Below are 18656 nucleotides of genomic sequence, written 5' to 3'. Positions count from 1 at the left end.
TATATCTGTTCCGGGTGTAATTCCAGAGCAGTACTGTTTACCACGCAAGCTTGGTGAATGGATGTCTTTCCTTGCCTTGACTCTTCCTCTCGGTCTCTCCTGAAACAATGAACAAACTGAGGGCTCGGCTTTGCACCGAGCGTACTCACTCCGACGCTCAAGTCAGTGAACTTAAAGGGATTAAGTTGTATGTTACTTGACAAAGTATATTGTAGAGAGATAAGGAAGTTTATACCAGATGAATAGTGAGTTTTTAGGTTAGAATGTGGATCCTTTTCTCAATGAGGGTTGAAGAGTATTTATAGACTTTCATCTTTTGTCACGTAGTGGCCAAGTGGGCCAAGTGGTGGCGTGGCAGGTGGAAAGTCTGTTCTACCCTCGGCCGAGGGACCCATGGCAGGCCGGCGGGCCATGTTGACTCCATGCCGAGGGGTCTTGGATATGAGTACGCGGATATGTCTCCCGGCTGGCGGTTGCCCAGCCGAGACCCAAGTGACCGACCGACAGGCTGCGTCGGTTAGGCGGTCTAACATGTTGACTTGCTGTCTCTTGATCTTTGACCTTGCTCAATATGTTGACTCGGTCAGCGAGTGCAGAATATGCCCCATCAATTTACCCCAGCGTAGTCTATGCCGTGGTATGGACCTTCGATGAGTGTTGAGCGTATTCTGCGCAAGTGTAGATTTCTTCCCCTGCTTCTTCTTCCTCGGCTTGTTCCTGGCCGTACCGTACCATATCCCCCCTCCGCATGGATGTGCAATTGTGGACAAGGCCCTCGGGAACTGCCTCCGAGGGATCCACACCCGGCATAATCGACTCGAGGTTCTTTCGAATCGAATTAAGACCAATTAGAGTCGCCACCAAGTTTTTTGGGAACTTGGAACCGTTCAAGTCAACTTTACACCTTTCATCGAAAAGCATAAAGCCAATCGACTACGAGTGATTAAAGATAAAGACTTGTACCCTATATCACTCGATTTGAATGACTCTCGTAATCCAATGGTATTTAGACGGATCCACAAACCATAGATCTTGAGTAAGGGGTGAGGGTACGTGTTGGGAAGCCCATAAGGACACCCAACCCCGCCCGTCAATAACGGCCTCTACTAAGTCAAGTGTCGGATTTCAAACAAGGTCATAGCTACTGCGATGTATGATATGCAAACGTTGTTTTAACCCTATCATGTGACAACAATTTCTATGTCGTTTTAGATGCAACTAAACTAACTTTGTCAAAGTTGTAATTTAGCATGTGGGTTGATTGATCTAACAACATACAAACAAAAGCAAACAAGGCTTAGGGGGAATGGGGGAGCCGTTGGGATCTACCTATTACAAACCAGGCATTTCATGCCGACACAACAATAAATTAAAGATACAACTCGATCTAAATACAATTGCTACATACAACCGTACACGACACAAAACACACGGCCATTTGGCCTTGAAAACCGTGCACATGAGGGGTGGCCCACGGCTCACATGACCCACGGTCCTTGGGTCACTCCTCGTAATGCGTGCTCGCGCTTAATCTCATCGAATTAGACATAGGGCTACGCACCAAAGCATGCATTAGCATAAACCGGGCCATGTTGCTTTAAACAACATGCGGTTTACTACGCTCCTACAAGCATTGGGGAACAACCGTCTAACCAAACAAGACCAAGGTTTTTGAAGAGGTTTTGACTCAAAAGAAGTAAAACAAACTTGAAAATTACAACTCGATAAACAAACGATAAATTACAAGCTAACAAACGACAAAGAACGAAAGGTAAGAAATAAAGCGAGACAAAGAAAGACGTGGCTAACCCCACGGCCTAAAGCCACGGCCCAAACCAACAGCCAAGATAAGGTCAACCTAGTTCCTGAGTTAGATTCATTGGTTAGATCGAATGATTGCGAAAAGAGATAGGAAACAAGTTAGAAAACGAGTTAAAAACGATGTTGATTGATTGTCGCGCAAGGGTGCATTCTACACGGCCTAAAGGGTCTAATTAGGTCAAATTCGCTAATTAATTTAACTCATCGAGTGTCAATAAGAAGGTGTTAATCACGCACTCTTATACTAGCGAGAAATTAGGTGAAAGAGAGAGATGCATTCAATTATTTACAGAATCGTCGATTGATTTTATAACTTACGTCGAAGCCACCTATCGTGTCTAATTAGGTTATTAAATTAATTTAAAGTTATCTAAATATGTCATAGGTTAACAATCAGAGGTTAGACTAACATACAACGGGTCCTAGGGTATGTCGATTTGGCCGAAACAAAAGGGGGTCGAAAGCGAAGAACGAAGTTAGACAATTGTTTTATTTATGCCCTACCTTGAACACGAGGATATGTAAATGAGACGGGGGTGTACGACCGACTGATGTAGCGGTTTCTTTTCCCATCTCAAGTCAACGCGGGTGTTCATGGTGGTACTTTAACTCATACTCAGACTAACTAGTTTCATAGTTAATTTAAAACAATCGATAAACAAACGAAAAAACAAACAAAAAAAGACAATAAAAAAAAGCATAAGAAAACGAAATAAAAAGAGGAAAGAGAAAGGGATTTGATGCACCCTCAACCTACATATATCGTTGACACCGTCTTGGGTCGTAATCGATGGTAGATTTTATCTCGAGAGGCCGTCGTCGACGAAGAACAAAGCAAACACGCGTTTTGGAAAGTTTCTGGACAGCGATTTTAAAACAGTGATATCTCCCTCGTTTCACGACGAAAATTCGATTTAAAAGATGTTTTGAAAACTAGAAAGAGAGGAGAACAAGGATCTTAAAGCAACCCCTGCTCGTTTTGTGTTATTGGGCACGAAAAACGAGCACAAACAGAACTGGACAGACAAGAAGAAACCGCGAAAACAGAGTGTTATTTCACTCTGTTTTTCGAGGGATTTCGTGTACTCTCAAGGGCAATTTGGCTCGTAATTCTTTTTCTAATGTGTAGATGGATGTTATGTGGTTAATTAGGAACAAGAAACTCGAATTTTTATGAAGGTTTGATGGAGGAACGAAAGGGTTTTCGAAGGGGACACACAAACAGTTTCAGTTTGTGTGTCGGTTTTGCTTAGGGTTTTTGAAGGATGTTTAGGGTTTGTTTCTGAGGTTTAAAGCTTGTATGTGATGCTTGGATGTATGGAGGACTTAGAGGAATGAATGTATGGTGAAGGGGTGGTATTTATAAGGAGTTAAAATAGGTTAAAAGAGAGGGGAGGCAAATCGGGCTAGCTGAACATAGCTGCTGTCCAGCAGCTTTGAGGGGGGTTTCTAGGGTTCGTTTTGGGGGTTTTCTTGGTGATTAAGCTAGGATAATATGGGTAGGATACTAGGGTATGGGTTAGGGTTAATGGGTACGGGTCTTGGTAGTGTTTGGAGCGGGTTTGGGCTCGCGAATTGACACGCAAAAACAGGGGACTGCATTGGTGTTTTGCGGGCTGCTTGTGGCCTGTTTGGGATGAGAATTTGGGCTGTGGTATGGGGGGTTCGAACAAGGGTGGATGGGTATTGGTCTAGGTGGGTTAGTGTACTCGAGATTCGTGCCAATTCGCAAAGAAAACGGGCCCAAAAACCGAGCTAAAATCGAGCTCAAAACATGTTTAAAAAACGAGTTTTCTTCGCTTTTAAAATCGATTTTTCAAATCAATTAGTAAATTAAAATAAATGACTTTTCAAATCAAATATACTCATAAAATGATTTTTCAAACCAAATATTTATTTTATTTTCAATAAAATAAACTTGGGAAAATAAAATTCAAAATAAAATAAATTAAATTGAAATCACTTTAAAAAGCTTTAATTTAAATATCATTTAAATTAATAAAATGAACTCACTAAAAAAGCATTAATTTAAATATCATTTAAATTAATAAAATACTTCATCGACGACGCCCATTCTACCTCGTAAAACGAGCTCCAAATAATGACGATGACAACTAAAGAATACATGTGTCCTATCATCATCGGGTGTTTGTCGGGTTCTCTATAAATTCCAATATCGACGGATACGGGTATCTACAGAGCCCCCACTTTGACTGAGGCTTGGACAAGGCGAAAGTCAAAGTATACCCCAGTCCCTTTCGACCGAGGATTCTTCGGTCGTTTATAGTCCATTAGACTTGCGTATATAAGCTACTTGACCATAAGAAGAGATCATACCTGAAACTTCGTTGGGGATTAACTCTTGCTTCTGTTGCGTCGAATTATCGTTGTTGGTCGTCGACCCATAAAATTGCATATATGGTGGATTGAGCCTTATCCTTAGGCGCCTACGTATCCGTATCTGACGGAATCAAACCCGCGTCGTAGTTCGGAATCTACGACACATGCCCAAAGTTTATCATCTGTTTGGCGTATGTCCAAAATTCATCATCTCGCGACATTTGCCCAAAATTTATCATCTGCTGGCGCTTGTCCGAATAGGACGGGACTTTCCAAGGAGGTTGCCGCCGCTTTCATCATTTGCTTTCAGCTACGGAATTCTTCCGTTTCATACTCTCGTATTGAATTGAATTCTGAGTGGATGTCATCCTTTTCATCTTGATAATGGTCTCTGAAGCCAACGGCTTCAGAGCCCCCAGTTTGTAATGGCTCTAAAGTCCAAGACTTTAGAGCCCCCAGTTGAAGCATATCCTGCTATATTTGAAACACAAAAACGTACTAGCAATAATCATCACATAAGCACATTTGGATCATCGATCTTAAAATCGGATCATTTGAAATACTGGGTCATCGACCCGAAAATTGAATTTGAAAATTTTGAATAATTGGGTCATCGACCCGAATTTTGAATTTGACATCACTTGGAATGTTGGGTCATCGACCCGAAATTGAATTTGAAAGACTGGGTCATCGACCCGAAGTTTGAACCTGTTGAAGATTTTGAATAATTGGGTCATCGCCCCAAATTTTGAATTTGACATCACTTATGATGTTGGGCCATCGACCCGAAATTTGAATTTGAAACGAATCATTTGGATGTTGGGTCGTCGACCCAAAATTTGATTTTGAACTTTGAGATTTGAACCTTGACTTGAAATGCACCACTATTTGGATCATCTATCCATAATTCGCAAAAAGTTTTTAAAATTTCGGAATTCTGAAATCTTTGGCATTTTGATATCGAACCTTGACGGGTGAGCAGGAAATACGACTCAGACACTCTGTATGACCCGTAAACAAACGTGGGCGTAGCCCGCTACCGTAAAACAAAAAGGAAAATAAAACCCTAAGTGTGCACGGGCTTTAATTCAATTATTGACTTGTTGGGGGTAGAAATGTAAATTGGCCATTCTGGCGCCCAAAAAACGGCAAACGGGAATCACAAGGTCGTCAGACTTGGGACGGATATATTGAATGACATGGGCGTGCTCCCGAGGGCACATGGGAATCAAGATCACTTGGCATTGACAGGGTGGATTAAACTCATGGAGCAACAATGTTGGCTTCGCCCAGACACTAAACACAGACTGATTTTATGAGAACTGTTGGACATCACACCTCACTCTTGTTGGGAACATTCTGCCACTCTTCTCCTCGCCTCCTTTCTTTTCAGCGAGTATTCATCATTTCTTGCCACCGCCTTCTTTCTTTTCAGCGGGCTCTTACTATTTTTCTTCCACGCCTTTTTTTTTTCAGCGGGTTTTTCATATTTTCTGTTCCCAACACAAACCCACATCTATGTGACTCAACATCTTTGCCTACACCGTTAGATAAAGCTCATTCCAAGACTTGACATTACTCATCTGAACCTATATCCTTATCCTAGCCTACATCGAGTGCTAAGACCGACTCAAACAAAGGTGGCTTCATTTGGACTTGGTTAAGACCCGTAAGAAACCGACAAGATGACAACTTGGTTGATGAGTGGATTGAATCCCTTACTCAGAAGGACTGCCTACGTATTCGCGCGGAGCGAAATCAAATCCGACGTAGTTCGATCAAGGTGCATAAACGTGGCATTTTGATTGTGTGTACACACTCGAAGGTTTCACCTAAAGTATCGTGTCGTATCCCATTCTAGCCTGTAAGGCACCGTTAAATCCCGTGTTTGGGGTTAGGTGTAAAAGGCTTGGATCTTTTGGGATGTGGAGCTTGGTAAAAAAAAGGTTTGAAAGGTAAACCATCATTCTGAAGGTTCATTTTGTGGTGTTAAGGCCAAGGGCTATGGCTTATAACGTGGTTGGAAATGGTGTCTCAGGTTTGATGAAACCCGAGTGCAAATGGGTTGGAAAATAATGTGGGTTCAAATCTCCATATCTGGTCCCTAAAGGTTGGGTGTAACAGCACAAGCGGAATGATTCTCAAAATTCCCGACTATCCCCTTGTAGCTGTCTCAGGAAGGACTTAGGGGTAAAGAGGTTACTACTTAAGCTTTTTGGGCTTCGCCCAATGAACTTAAACTATGGGTACTTGATTTGACTTGTGGCTTCCGTAACTTCGACATTCAACCAAAAACCTTTTGCCATAACTTCAACATCCTTTTTTTTTTTCTTTTTTTCTTTTCCTTTCATCTTTTTTCAATTTTTTTCTTTTGTTTTTTTTCATTTTTCCAATTTTTCTCTTTTTCTCATTTTTTCATTCTTTTTCATCTTTCTTTTTCTCTCTTTGAAAATGATCTTCTATTCATTCTCTTAGTCATAAATGGATACACCTTGAAAACTGGGCTTCGCCAACTAATTTGGGTAAGAACTAACAATTCCTTGTTAGAACGGGTTGATATCTTCTCTCTTCGAGATGGGATGATTTTGTGGGGATGGGCTTGCCTTCCATCATCGATAGGGAAACCAGGAGCTAGTCCGGGTTCATCATAGAATCATCTAAAAGCTTGTCACAAACATTGGTTCAGATGGAGGTTTTCTACCACCAGACATGGAATAGGTAAAGGGCACAGACACGAGATCCTAGTGTACCTTCCATTTTGAAACGGGACATATTTCTACCCCAGGGATGCCTTTGAGTGTGTTGTGCGTTTTATCATATTTCGGAATGATTGAGGATTGAAAACAAGAGATATTTGGAATTGAAACTGCAACTTTTTATTGGAAAGACAAATGCTTAACAGACTCGACAGAACGATTCCTAGGACACACCCTAGGTCATCGCGGGACAAACGACTCAACTTCAAGAAAAGAAAGTCCTAGACTCGACTCGACTAAGATAAGAAAACAGATCCCGACTCATAATTTTCAAATCTGGTCTTGAGCTTTCTCTTGTTCAGCTATCAGCTTAGATGCTCGGCTCTTGTCCTTGATCCCTTTGATGGTTGGCCTCCATCCCGAGGTAGTCCTCTGAGGATCTACGCCAGTGATGAAGGTTGGTGAATCGAATTCTCTTTTATTAACTTCGTTAATGAGAGGAGTACATTCTAGAACAAGACTCCCGACTTGAATTTCATTCTTCGGGTTTGGCAAGAATTCAGAGCAATCCACAAATATTTTCCCGATGAACACCCCTTTCAAGTGACATGGGCGTATAAGATGGGAATAATCGACATTGTCTTCGACAGAAACAAAGTTGGCGTGATCGCCAAATGGATTGGTGATGTTATTGGGTTTAACAGTTGGGATTGGGAGTGTTCCATTCTCAATCATGTCTTGGATTTCGTGCTTCAGTCGATAGCACCTTTCAGTATCGTGTCCCTTCCCTTGATGAAAGGCACAGTAGGCATTTGGTTTATACCATTTACCTTGTTGTTCAGTGGGAGGGTCCGGAGTTGGACCAATAGGCTTCAACTTTCCTTGGGCTATGAGCCTTTGGAGAGCGTATGTATAAGTGCATCCGATATCGGTGAATGCCCTAGGTGTTTGGCGCTTCGACTTCTTCGATCGCCCTTCTAAGAGATTGATGGCTTCATCAATATGGGTCGTTGTTGGGGCCTTGGCCTTAGACGATGAGGCCCCTTGGTACCCTTTCGGCTTTTCAGCCTCTGCCCTTATGATATCATCTTCTACCTTTATCCCGATTCTTATCAATTCTTTGAAAGAGCCAAAATTCGTATTTCGAGCATTGCGGTAAATAGGTCGTAGATTCTTTACGAACTTATCTACCATTTCAACTTCACAGCTTCTTGGCTAACTTCACGCTTTCAGCGCGCCATCTTGCAAGGAATTCAGTAAAGCCTTCTTTTTCCTTCTGTGTCATTACCTCCAAAGTCCTTATGTTGGTTTGAATCTCGACATTATCGATAGTGCTTACGAACTCCACCGTAATATCTTCGAAAGTGGGGAAGTTCTTAAGGTCAAGATTATAGAACCACGCCTTCGGTGTTCATCCAAAGATTGGGCAAAAATTTCGAGAGAGCATGTCGGCGGTACTCCCTTCAAGTGCTAAGTACCCTTTATAGGCCTTAACATGGTGGACTGGATCTTCGGTGCCTTTGAACTTTGGGATGTCAGTGAGTACCATGTTCGTGGGCAACTTATCCTGAACTGGGGCATAGGCCCTAGCATTCTCATAGTGAATGTTCTTCCCCTGGGAGAGTTTCAAACGGTCTTGATGAACTTGAACCGTTTCTCCGGATCGGTCGAGGTGGAGGGGAATCTTCCCCGGCTTAGATTCGATTGCGTCCATTCGGGTCATCATGAGGTTCACGGCCTCAGTAAGCTTGTTAACAGCATCTTCCATTGCTTGACGTCGGGTTTTTGGCGGCCTTTCTACAAGAAAACCCCGTACTGAGTCAATATTTAAAGTAAGAGCCCCTGCACACTTAAGGACACGACCCCAACTTGACCCAAACAAAGACTCGACTTGAGATTGATTAAACAAGGGTTCGACTCATGGTTTGATTTAGACATTGGTTCGTTTTAGACTCGACAAAACGACATGACTCAAACGGTCATAACTCGGTTCTAAACTGGACTTGGTATGACTAAACCCGTGATTGGGCTAACATAGCCCATGGGTTCGTGTGAAACGTCCCTAAGGCCTAGCTTGGACATCTTTTGTGGGCTACCCTAGACCAAAAGGTCGACCAACATGACTCAAAGCCCAAGAGGTGAGCTTGGGTGACCCAACAAGGTCGTGTTCTAGACTCTTGGAATGAAAAAAAACGCCTAGCCTAACACGGCCAGGACCCGGACACGACTCGACGCATTTCATGCTTGGTTGAGGTCCGAGAAACATTTTAGATTGATTTTGAAAAAATGAAGGATTGATTTGAAAATGAGATTTGAAATGGGCAGCATGCCGGCTATAAAAGCTCATTTTGGGCCGAAATTTCTAGTCCTATTTGGGCAGCATTCCGCGTTTTTAAAACCATGCTTATTTTGAAAGTAAGTTGTTCGAAAGTTCGGTTTTGAAAAGGACATGGGAATTTTCGAAAAAAAGACTTGGGAAAACAAATTGCACATTGTCATTCTCATGTTATAAGGATGTATGCTCCTAGACATCTCTAAGTCTCGGCAAGTCTTCTACGAGAAGGTCTATGCCCTCCATCCTTTTGCGGTCTTATACAGCAAGGTGTCTTAAGGTAAAGTACCTAGAAGATCGTCCCCACCATCAAGAACCACGCGAGGCGAAGTGGAAGCGAGCAATGTGCAGCTTCCTGGCATAGTGGGACGTCGCCCCCCACGCATCACGAAGAAACGCTGGGACGGCCCGGGTAAATCCTTAAGGGTTTATGCATGAATCGTAGCACTATGAGTAATGTTTTACTTTCCAACACTTTCTTTTCAAGTTTCACCTCGGAGGAAAAGACCCTAGAAACACAAAGTGTAACTAGTCCTCTTTTCCCCAGTGAGTCGCCAAATCGTGGACAAGGCCCTCGGGAACTGCGTCCGAGGGATCCACACCCGGCATAATCGACTCGAGGTTCTTTCGAATCGAATTAAGACCAATTAGAGTCGCCACCAAGTTTTTTGGGAACTTGGAACCGTTCAAGTCAACTTTACACCTTTCATCGAAAAGCATAAAGCCAATCGACTACGAGTGATTAAAGATAAAGACTTGTACCCTATATCACTCGATTTGAATGACTCTCGTAATCCAATGGTATTTAGACGGATCCACAAACCATAGATCTTGAGTAAGGGGTGAGGGTACGTGTTGGGAAGCCCATAAGGACACCCAACCCCGCCCGTCAATAACGGCCTCTACTAAGTCAAGTGTCGGATTTCAAACAAGGTCATAGCTACTGCGATGTATGATATGCAAACGTTGTTTTAACCCTATCATGTGACAACAATTTCTATGTCGTTTTAGATGCAACTAAACTAACTTTGTCAAAGTTGTAATTTAGCATGTGGGTTGATTGATCTAACAACATACAAACAAAAGCAAACAAGGCTTAGGGGGAATGGGGGAGCCGTTGGGATCTACCTATTACAAACCAGGCATTTCATGCCGACACAACAATAAATTAAAGATACAACTCGATCTAAATACAATTGCTACATACAACCGTACACGACACAAAACACACGGCCATTTGGCCTTGAAAACCGTGCACATGAGGGGTGGCCCACGGCTCACATGACCCACGGTCCTTGGGTCACTCCTCGTAATGCGTGCTCGCGCTTAATCTCATCGAATTAGACATAGGGCTACGCACCAAAGCATGCATTAGCATAAACCGGGCCATGTTGCTTTAAACAACATGCGGTTTACTACGCTCCTACAAGCATTGGGGAACAACCGTCTAACCAAACAAGACCAAGGTTTTTGAAGAGGTTTTGACTCAAAAGAAGTAAAACAAACTTGAAAATTACAACTCGATAAACAAACGATAAATTACAAGCTAACAAACGACAAAGAACGAAAGGTAAGAAATAAAGCGAGACAAAGAAAGACGTGGCTAACCCCACGGCCTAAAGCCACGGCCCAAACCAACGGCCAAGATAAGGTCAACCTAGTTCCTGAGTTAGATTCATTGGTTAGATCGAATGATTGCGAAAAGAGATAGGAAACAAGTTAGAAAACGAGTTAAAAACGATGTTGATTGATTGTCGCGCAAGGGTGCATTCTACACGGCCTAAAGGGTCTAATTAGGTCAAATTCGCTAATTAATTTAACTCATCGAGTGTCAATAAGAAGGTGCTAATCACGCACTCTTATACTAGCGAGAAATTAGGTGAAAGAGAGAGATGCATTCAATTATTTACAGAATCGTCGATTGATTTTATAACTTACGTCGAAGCCACCTATCGTGTCTAATTAGGTTATTAAATTAATTTAAAGTTATCTAAATATGTCATAGGTTAACAATCAGAGGTTAGACTAACATACAACGGGTCCTAGGGTATGTCGATTTGGCCGAAACAAAAGGGGGTCGAAAGCGAAGAACGAAGTTAGACAATTGTTTTATTTATGCCCTACCTTGAACACGAGGATATGTAAATGAGACGGGGGTGTACGACCGACTGATGTAGCGGTTTCTTTTCCCATCTCAAGTCAACGCGGGTGTTCATGGTGGTACTTTAACTCATACTCAGACTAACTAGTTTCATAGTTAATTTAAAACAATCGATAAACAAACGAAAAAAAAACAAAAAAGACAATAAAAAAAGCATAAGAAAACGAAATAAAAAGAGGAAAGAGAAAGGGATTTGATGCACCCTCAACCTACATATATCGTTGACACCGTCTTGGGTCGTAATCGATGGTAGATTTTATCTCGAGAGGCCGTCGTCGACGAAGAACAAAGCAAACACGCGTTTTGGAAAGTTTCTGGACAGCGATTTTAAAACAGTGATATCTCCCTCGTTTCACGACGAAAATTCGATTTAAAAGATGTTTTGGAAACTAGAAAGAGAGGAGAACAAGGATCTTAAAGCAACCCCTGCTCGTTTTGTGTTATTGGGCACGAAAAACGAGCACAAACAGAACTGGACAGACAAGAAGAAACCGCGAAAACAGAGTGTTATTTCACTCTGTTTTTCGAGGGATTTCGTGTACTCTCAAGGGCAATTTGGCTCGTAATTCTTTTTCTAATGTGTAGATGGATGTTATGTGGTTAATTAGGAACAAGAAACTCGAATTTTTATGAAGGTTTGATGGAGGAACGAAAGGGTTTTCGAAGGGGACACACAAACAGTTTCAGTTTGTGTGTCGGTTTTGCTTAGGGTTTTTGAAGGATGTTTAGGGTTTGTTTCTGAGGTTTAAAGCTTGTATGTGATGCTTGGATGTATGGAGGACTTAGAGGAATGAATGTATGGTGAAGGGGTGGTATTTATAAGGAGTTAAAATAGGTTAAAAGAGAGGGGAGGCAAATCGGGCTAGCTGAACATAGCTGCTGTCCAGCAGCTTTGAGGGGGGTTTCTAGGGTTCGTTTTGGGGGTTTTCTTGGTGATTAAGCTAGGATAATATGGGTAGGATACTAGGGTATGGGTTAGGGTTAATGGGTACGGGTCTTGGTAGTGTTTGGAGCGGGTTTGGGCTCGCGAATTGACACGCAAAAACAGGGGACTGCATTGGTGTTTTGCGGGCTGCTTGTGGCCTGTTTGGGATGAGAATTTGGGCTGTGGTATGGGGGGTTCGAACAAGGGTGGATGGGTATTGGTCTAGGTGGGTTAGTGTACTCGAGATTCGTGCCAATTCGCAAAGAAAACGGGCCCAAAAACCGAGCTAAAATCGAGCTCAAAACATGTTTAAAAAACGAGTTTTCTTCGCTTTTAAAATCGATTTTTCAAATCAATTAGTAAATTAAAATAAATGACTTTTCAAATCAAATATACTCATAAAATGATTTTTCAAACCAAATATTTATTTTATTTTCAATAAAATAAACTTGGGAAAATAAAATTCAAAATAAAATAAATTAAATTGAAATCACTTTAAAAAGCTTTAATTTAAATATCATTTAAATTAATAAAATGAACTCACTAAAAAAGCATTAATTTAAATATCATTTAAATTAATAAAATACTTCATCGACGACGCCCATTCTACCTCGTAAAACGAGCTCCAAATAATGACGATGACAACTAAAGAATACATGTGTCCTATCATCATCGGGTGTTTGTCGGGTTCTCTATAAATTCCAATATCGACGGATACGGGTATCTACAGCAATGGACATCAAATGTGGAAAAGAAGATGTCGCTGGCCGGCGGGTCCAAGGTTGAGAGTGCCGGATGCTTTGAATGTCCCCGGCCGGTGCTGCCAAGCTTGGTGGATCAGCTGGCCGTTTGGCAAGTGGATAAGGAGCGTGTTGAAGAAGATACGTCGATTGGCATTCTGCCAAGTAGCGTGTCAAAGAAGATTGGTAACTGTTGTGACGATTGACATTCCGTGGCTGCATGCTTGACATGTGTCTCGTTGTTGATTGGTTGACGCTTCATGGGCTTTGCCCTGATTGGTCGGATTGAGTGGGCTTTGCCCTATAAATAGGAGAGTTAGCCCCTGAATTTGGCCTTCCAAATTCATTTTCTCAAAAAAATTTCTTCTTCTTGCTTAATTTTCTTTGAAGAAACTTCTCTCTAGTCTTCGAAGCGTTACTCGGCGTAACACTCTTCCCAAGGTAAACAAAGAAATTTTCCAACTTTTTAATTGTTTAAGTTTTTTTGTTGTGAACATGTCTTCTGCTGATGCCGGACCTAGTAATCCTGCGCCGGGGGGTTCCCCGTCGCGCTTTGATGAGGAGGAGGCACTGGCCGCCATCCCGATAAGGTCTGGGGGCCCTAGGTCTCCTTCTCCTGAAGTTGATCCAAAAGTTCTGGAGGATTGGGAGGATGATGATGATGTTGATGATGACGGTGATGATGAGGAAAGGGCTCATTCTGATGACGAGAGACCGTACGTCATGGATCACGGCGACGCCTGTAAGATCGGCCCTGACCGTGCTTGGACCCACAAATTTGCCAGTTGTTCTGGTCCTGACTTCTTCGAACATCATTTTTCCTTCGGCAGGGAGTATAAGATTGTTATTCCTAGAGAGGGTCAGGCCGTCTGTTGCCCTCCTCCGGGTTGTATCGGCGTGTACATGAGACACCTGGAGTATGGGCTCCGGTTTCCTCTCAATGTATACGTTGCTAACATTATTGAAGCCATAAACGTCGCTGTGGCACAGCTGCATCCGTTGGCCGTTAGGACGATCATTGGTTTTGTGTGGCTATGCCGGTTCTAGGGGGAGATTCCAACGGTGAACCTATTCCGCCGGCTTCATCACCTTCGACTGAACGTCGCCGGTGGCCAGGGTGGTATAGCGTACAGACCGAGCCAGGTTATCTCACCGTCCCCAAGCTCACTTCCTGCAAGGACTGGAAGAAACGGTGGGTATATGTTGAGGTTCCAGGGGATTATCCACTGCCTCGGTCCTTCCAGCACCAAGTCAATTTGCGGTGCGAGAGCAAAGGGGAGCGTGAGAAGTATGTCTCCCGGGGCAAGCTTAAGATGGACGCCTTGAAGGTCCCTCTTAATCCGGACGAACGGCGGGCGATGAAGTTGTTTGAGACTGAGAAAGATGGGTCGCCGAAGGGATGGATGCCCCCGACGCAGATCATTCTTCAAGACGAGCCGCTCTGCCACGTCGGCCTCATACCGGCCCTAGCACAGGGTGAGTGGGGTCGGTGTGAGGCTCATCTCTGCTTTTAATGTTTCTGTTTTTTTTTTTAACATTGATTTATTTCTTTTGTTTAACTCTTGCTTCGTTTCTTTTACAGACCGTTTTGGCCCGGATCTGTCTGAGGAAATCCTCTTGAAGATGGGACTTGACAAAGACAAGAACGTTGTTGAGAGGCATCCGAAGGCCGATACGCGTGATCGCAGACCGGCGCCAAACGACCTTATGGACCAGCAGTTGAAGGGCCTAGATACGACGGCGGCCCAGGCGAAGGTTGCTGGTAACATACCGCGCCGAACGCGAAAAAAAAAGTCTTCGGCGGCGACGGCGTCAACATCAGTTCCACCTCCCATCACTTCAGTCCAAAAGGAGACGGTGGAGATCGTTGATATTACCGAGGAGGAGGTCACCTTGGCAGTGGAATCTCCTCTCTTCTGTTAGAGGAAAGAGACTATTGTTGCCGCTGCTACTGCTTCTACTGCTACCGAGGCCGGCAAAGAAATGGGTCCTCCGGCCAAGAAGGCCAAGCCTGGTACAGATCTATCCTGGGGCTCAGACTTAGCCGGTTCATTAGGCGTTCCTGATGACAGGGCTCTCTGGTATGTCCATGAATGTTGACATGGATGCTTTGATTTAATTTTTTGTAGATCAACCGCCGCCGTCTACCGGACACACTGTTGAACGGCGTCTTGAGAAGCGACCTGCGCAGGCAGGTGGTAAAGATGCCACCGTCGTCTCCTCCTTCCCGAAGCCTACTCCCGCCCAGATTAGGTCGGAGGGCCTGAGTTTGTCCAGGATGCTGTCGAAGTGGGCTGAGGTGGCCGGTGCTCATATTATGGAGCAAGAAAAGGTCATGGCTGAAGTTGCCCCACAGCTTGATCGGCTCAAGCTTGAGCTCGATGCTGCGAAGAAGGAAGCTGAGAGGGCCAAGGCTGGGGCTGAAAAGGCGGTCCGTGCTGAGCGAAAACTTAGGGAGGACGCTGAAAAGGCGGTCCTTGCTGAGAGAGCTAAGGTTGAGGCTGCGGGGGCTGAAGCCGCTAAGCTGCTGGAGGAGCGTGACAAGCTTCAGGCCGTCGCCGACTTCAATGCTAAGAAGAGGGAGGAATGGAGGTCCATGTTTAAGGCCCAGGGGAAGGCGCTTCAGAATAAGAAGCCTATCATCGCCCAGAGGGAGTTGGACATTGAGACGCTCCAAAGCAAGATTCTTCCTAACATGTGCGCCCAATACCGGGACCTAGCCGAAGAAGCCGCCAGGGAAGTGATAGGGGAGCTCTTTCTTGATGGCTCATTTCCGCGGCAAAAATTTGACGAGCTGCTTGATGACAAGCTTGAAGCTAAGGAGAAGGCCGCGGAGGCGAAGGCCGCTGAGGAGGCAAGGGTGAAGAAGGAGGAAGAGGAGGCCGCGGAGAAGGCGGCCCATGCTGAGAAGGCGAAGGCGGCCAAGGAGGAGGCTGAGAGAATGAGGGCAGCTGAGGCGAATGTAATTAATAATTGTCTAATTCTAGTCTAAGGTAACGAATGTGGGGGTTGAATTGATTTGGTCTATACTAATAGCAATAAAAGACAATAAACTAAATAAACGGATAAAACAGATAAAATAAGGGGTACTATGATGGTCGGTTCACTATAGTTTCGGCGGCAGCATACTATACAGGTCTAAATCAAACACATGAGGCGGGAAATGAAGAGGTCCTCTCGGTCCACTCTTAACAAATAGCATCTTTCGATCTCGCTATGAGTCCCTAATATCACTAATACCAACTTTCGTCCTGAAAAGTGACTAACGGTCTAAACTTTACCTATCTTTCGATCTCAGCATAGTTTAGTCATTTTAATTGGTGATCTAACAACTGTCCCTATCTCTCGATCTAATGGGTCAGTCATATCCTAAACATTCAACTAGTCGTGTGCACTCGATTCGTCGAACAAAGAATTAAAACAATTAAAACGAAAGTAAAACCCCACGAGGTCGGGCGATCGACCAAGTATGTCGATCGATCGATCGACACACGCGATTCATCCGCACTATTCTATGCCGCCTACACTATAATTCCCCTACATCCTAGCACGAATAAATTAGCTACTCATGCTAAGAACGATAACGACAATAAAATTAATGAAATTAATGTAGGATTCATGCTTGAAATAATAAAACAAACGATTAACATAAAACGATGATTACGGTCTCGGGAAACTAACTAGCAATTTCTAAACTATCAAATGCAATAAAGATGAACTGGAATAAGAGTAGGTGAATACCGAAATTGCAGAAGGATTGTAACGGAATGATTGAAAGCACAACGAAAATCCAATGCGAAAATAATATCCCAAACCCTAATTATTTGATAAAAACTAAACTGAATGTAAAGCGAGGTATAAACTAGATGATCGTCTCTGTCAACTAGGTTACGTTATATAGGAAATATACGTAACTATTATTCCAAAACCTAAACACAATGGGCTTTAAATTCCTCGATCTTTTAATTCTCGTCTGAAGCAGCGATGTGGTCGATCGACTAAGCAGGGCAGTCGATCGACTGACTAGCAGTGTACAGTAGCTTCTGGAGCCCGTGAGTTGGTCGATCGACCATGTAGGTCAGTCGATCGACCACGGATGCTGTACAGAATTGCATTCTGACGATTCCTGCAGCGCGCACTTATCTTAAAACAGCTGCCATTTCTTCGTTACTTGGTCAAATCAGGCGTTCTACACGGCGTTGGAAAGCTAAGAGGATAAGATTTCACCTCCAATTGGAATCACTCGATTATCAGCTCTGGAACTCTAGATATTGCCATCTGAAGCAGGCTGCAATATCGTGAAGTGCTTCTTTGCTTGTTAAACTCGTATGCACCCATGCTTTTGCTAACTTTAGGCCTTGAAACGCGCACCAAGCTCGTTCCTTGTGTAAGTACTTCATGTCAAATGCAATGCAAGGTACTCGGGACGGATTTAGCTCAATTTCCGCTGGATTCTTCACATTTCTGCAATAAAGCACAAAAACACGAAAGTAGACGGAAATAGGGGAAAATGTAGCATAAACTACATAAATGAGCTCTAAAATGCGTGTAAAATAGGGTGCAAAACATCATATAAAAGACACGCATCAAACTTCCCCAAACCAAACCCTTGCTTGTCCCCAAGCAAGAACAAGACTCGATCTAATAACCTAATGGAACGAGTTCAATCTCAGAGCGAATTGCAACATGTAAAGCCTAAACCATTTTAATGCAACAACCAACAATCAATTAGTAAAGTGAATCATGCAAACGAATTATGAAGTCGTTAAAAACTGACGAACTGACAACTATAGAGACTTATCAAATCGGACTCTCACGGGTCGCTCATATCACTCATAAGCACAGGTGAATATATAAGAGGATAGAAAGAATTCATTTTGTAAAGACTCTCACCTAACTACGACCTATAAGAACATGCTTGCAATCTAATATGAAAATGATCTCTACAACCGTACATATGCATTCCAACCAAACTAATGACCATGACACATGTCGAGGTATATATGCGGATATGTGAGGTATGGGTAAGAAGAGGCAAAACATTTATGGAAAAGTGGAGGTACAGGTGATCAAGCTAGTACCAAAACGGAACCATAAGGCAACATCCAACTTCTTGCTCATAATCAAACGAAACGGTGCTAAAGCAAGCACAAATTTCACAATTTCCAGTATAAAAGTAATCAACTAACTCCCATAAGATAAAGATGCAACATGGGAGCAAAAATCGCCATAAGATAAAAGATTGAATTATGCGAATTGATTTTCTTCTCTTCTCGGACCATCCAGTCGATCGACCAATTATGCCAGTCGATCGACTGCTTTGAACAGTACAGAACTCTCTCTCTTTTTTTTTTCTTTTTTCATCTTTTTCTTTCTTTTTCTTTTGTTTCTCTCTTTCCTCCTTCATTTCATCTTCCCAACAAAATCTCAAATAAGAGCAAATGCTACCAAAAACTACGTAACAATCCCAAGAACATAGACTACTAGCTTGACAAAGGACAGGCTAAATGTATGATGTAGTAAATAGGACAAAAAGGATATTTTTGGCAGTGTGGAGCTTATGGGCAAAATGAATAAAGGGAAACCTCTACCACATGTGTCGACAGACCACAAACCGAATGCATATAGGTATTAAGCAGAT

The sequence above is a fragment of the Silene latifolia genome, chromosome 9 (genome assembly GCF_048544455.1).
Source record: "Silene latifolia isolate original U9 population chromosome 9, ASM4854445v1, whole genome shotgun sequence".
Classification (NCBI taxonomy): Eukaryota; Viridiplantae; Streptophyta; class Magnoliopsida; order Caryophyllales; family Caryophyllaceae; genus Silene; species Silene latifolia.
The sequence above is the reverse complement of the archived record's forward strand: the minus strand, read 5'-3'. Positions refer to the sequence as shown.